Here is a 3,756-nt window from a genome sequence, read left to right on the forward strand (position 1 = left end):
ACAGCCACATCAATGTTCATAGCTGCTCAATTCACAATAGCCAGACTATGGAACCAACCTAGATGCCCTTCAATTGATGAGTGGATAAAGAAACTGTGGTATATATATACAATGGAATATTACTCAGCCATAAAGAATGACAAAATTATGGCATTTGCAGGCAAATGGATGAAATTGGAGAATATCATGCTAAGTGAGATAAGCCAATCTCAAAAAGCCAAAGGATGAATGATATCGCTAATAAGTGGAGGATGACACATAATGGGGGGGGAGGGAAGGGTTAATGTTTAGGGTTAGAGTTAGGGTTAGGGAGGGGGGCAAGTATGGAGGAAGAAAGTACTGTATAGAGGGTAAAGAGGGGTGGGAGGGGTGGGGGGAAGGGAAAAAATAACAGAATGAATCAAACAACATTACTGTATGTAAAATTTATGATTACACAAACGGTATGCCTTAACGCCATGTACAAACAGAGAAACAACATGTATCCCATTTGTTTACAATAAAAAAAAAAAAGAAAGGCAATGCCCTTTCCTCATTGGCTGAACAAGAAAACTGAAGAAACATTCACATTCACCTACACGTTTTAAAATATTTTTCTCTTTCTGAAAACGAGTTTTTATCACTGTTCTTAGCTTTGAAATCAAATTAATCCTGACTTAATCAGTATAATGTACAAGAACAGAACATTTCTTAGGACTCCTAGTACTTTGAGTAACAAAGGGTCAGAGAAAATGAACCACCCTTAAAGACACAACCTTGGGTAACACTGTTTAAATTCTCCTAGACAAAAATTCTTCATAAAAAATGTTCTTCCAGTTCGGAAGGGAAAAATCAAATTCCCACTTTCTGGGATGGACACCCAACCTTTGCAACTCAAGTGTTCTCCAAGTGCAAATGTCAAAATGGGAGGAGGAAAGGGTTTAAAAATTAGAGAAACTGTATGCACTTACGGACTTAAAAATCCGAAAAACATAGTAAAAGACAAAAAACCAAAGCATTATGCTCTGAAAATCACAACCGAAGCCAAAATAAAAGGGACATTTTTCACCTAAACTACCTAGAGGAATTTTTTGTTTACTTTTTTTCTTTTTCCTATTTTTTTTTTTCATTTTCCAGTTAAGTCCTATGTCTTTTGTGAAATTCCAATACTTAAACTGCAAGTCTGCAATCGTCTCTGTAAGTCAATGAAATTAAGAAAAAAGTCCTAATTCTCTTGAAGGTCAATTTTCCGCTTAGGATATGCCAGATGCAACCGTTGCTGCAGTCTATGCAGAACTGCTTTTTATTTTCCACGACCTTGACGTTCCTTTTTAACACTTTCCTCTTCCTCTTGGCGTTTCTCATAGTGTAAGAAGTCATCAAAATGGAAGTGGTGTGCTTGTAGCTGGCTATGATTTTCAACACCTGCTTAGCCTCTTCCAGAGGACACTCTGAGTATCCTAGAGTTGGTCACTGGTTTATTCTCGTGTTCTCTAGACGAATGTGTCGCAGTTGACTATTGGGAACGTCCTTCACAAAAATCCATCTGACATCAAAACGACCCTTCCATTTGTCCTGGGACCACACGCCTGCACATGTGTTGTAGTCCACAGATTTCATTTCTGCAACGCCACAGAAGTGTCCACTGCCGTTGACACTGAAAAGTAAGTAAACAGGGGCCTTTCCCGTTCATGGAACGATAAGCAGCATCCCGTCTCTGTTACCCATGCTCTGTGCTGCACCAGATATTATACTTAATGGAACGGTGGATATCGTCCTCAGAGTAGCTCTTAATGATGAAAACCGGCCATGTTCAGATTCCAGTCAAAATCCTTAGGGTTTAATTATTATGGACCGTAGCTTCTCCAACACTGGGTGAGGTTCTGATGGAGTAGATCCTGAGCCAGCCTGAGACTGTCCTACTCCATACCATCCACCCCCGTTATGACCAAACCCTGTGCCACAGTTCCGAGGTGCTACCCAGCGGGTGGCTGAGCTGCCTGTTGCTGACTGAGATTTGGGCAGGCTGTGGTGGATGGTGGAGGCCCAATGGTTATGTCTGTTGCCCTACTGCTGCCTGCGCCACTGGTGGGCTATTGTTAGCCTGTTGACCTACAGGTTGGGGAGACCCCTGGGTTGGCTGACCTATATTCTGAACAAAGCCTGTGAGGGGCTTTTGCCACAGGACCCTTGTTATCCCAAGTTCCAATATCCATGTTATGCTTATTGGGGATGGTGGAAGACTTGACCCTGCAATGCCATTCTTGGTCTTCAGCTTGGGTTGTTGTTTTGCAGGCTTGCTAGCAGTATCAGCCCAAGATGCCTGGTTTTGGAGGAGCAATGGTAGCTGGAGGCAAACTATTGGAAGCCATTGATGTTACTAGTAATGGACCCCACTACCAACAGCAGAACCTACAACTTTTGGAACACTGCTTGCAACTTCTGTACTACCCAGCTTCAGGAGCTGCCATCCCGTGGTCTATAGTATTCATGCCAGGAGCCTTATTGAGGGTCTCATTGGCAAAAGCTGACTGTCCATCACTCATGGCTCCACCTAAGGAGCTAGGTGCATAAGCATAATTGCTACTATATCCAAGAGCTTGAGTGGACTGTCCCTGAGAAACTGTTATTTCCCATGCTGAGAAGTCAATCCCACTAGGAAAGAAATTAAAAACCCATGGCTGACCAAGAAATGGAAGGTGCTACCTGGGCTCCTGGCTGCCCAACATTGCACTCTGGTAGGAAGTGGGGCTATGCGTTGCTCAAGCTGTCCATAAGAAGTTAGATAGGGCATGGCTGTGTCACCCCAGTAGACCAAGCAGCTCACCCAAAGAATAGGAGAAGCCAATGAGGCGGCTGTAGTAACTGGGTAAGTAGGAGTCCTGACATAGCAGTATATGCATTTATTCCAAATCCATTATGTATAAGAAACTCGGCTACTCAGGGAGGCTGAGGCAAGAAAGATTCCAAGTTCGAGGCCCACCTGGGCAATTGAGCAAGACCGGGGCCTTGCCGTGGACTCAAGTAAAGGTTCAAAATCATCATCATTTAATCCATCCTTTTTGATGTACAGATCCATTTTTGTACTTTGTTTCCTTGACCTTTGGGTCTCTGCTCCAAGAGGCTGCTGGCCGACATGGCTCTCGGATCCTCACGGGTGGCGACGGCAGCGGACTCTCCTCAGGGCGGCGGGCAAGCGGATGAGCCCCGGCGGCGGGAGCAGGCGGCGCGGCGGCGGCTTTTGTCCCTGACACTCGGGAGGCCTCGGCGGACGCAGCGGAGACGCAGCGCGCGGCTCGGACTCGGCTCCGACCTGGAGGACGCTCTAGCCCGAGAACCTCAACGCCCGTCTCTATGCTTGGACGCGCGCGCCCGCCCCTCACAGCCGGAATAAGGGCGCCGAGCGGCGGAGGCGGGCGGCGCGCGCAGCGCGAGCGCTGACTCTCACATTCACTCAGTTGTGTACTTTAAATACATACAATTTTTAAGTGTCAACCATAGTTCAATAACGTTGGGGGAAATTTTTTAATAAAACAAATAATTTAAACAGTTTTTTAAACTGTTGACAATTTTAACTATACTTGGAAAGAAATAATAATCAAGGTGAATGCATAACTTTACTTCATGGCTACCTGGAATTGTGTCCTGCCCATCCTTCCCACATGACTTAGACAAGTTTGCTGGCCAGAGAATTTGGCATCCCAGAGCCGGACATCCTCTAGGGCTGCAGGAAAGATGCTTCTCAGAATCACAATAAGCCAGTCAGTAACATTTCCA

At 45.2% G+C, this 3,756-nt stretch overlaps 1 pseudogene across 1 annotated transcript; it reads right to left on the reverse strand.

The window, feature by feature from the left end:
• Positions 1–605: 605 nt before the first annotated feature.
• On the reverse strand, positions 606–3,215 carry LOC306638805 (YTH domain-containing family protein 2-like; annotated as a pseudogene). The gene is made up of 2 exons: positions 2,963–3,215; positions 606–2,861 (listed from the first exon to the last, which is right to left on the reverse strand). The product of its transcript is annotated as a YTH domain-containing family protein 2-like (transcript).
• Between the last annotated feature and the right edge of the window lie 541 nt (positions 3,216–3,756).

Source organism: Sciurus vulgaris, assembly GCF_902686455.1.
Source record: "Sciurus vulgaris genome assembly, chromosome: 11".
NCBI lineage: Eukaryota > Metazoa > Chordata > Mammalia > Rodentia > Sciuridae > Sciurus > Sciurus vulgaris.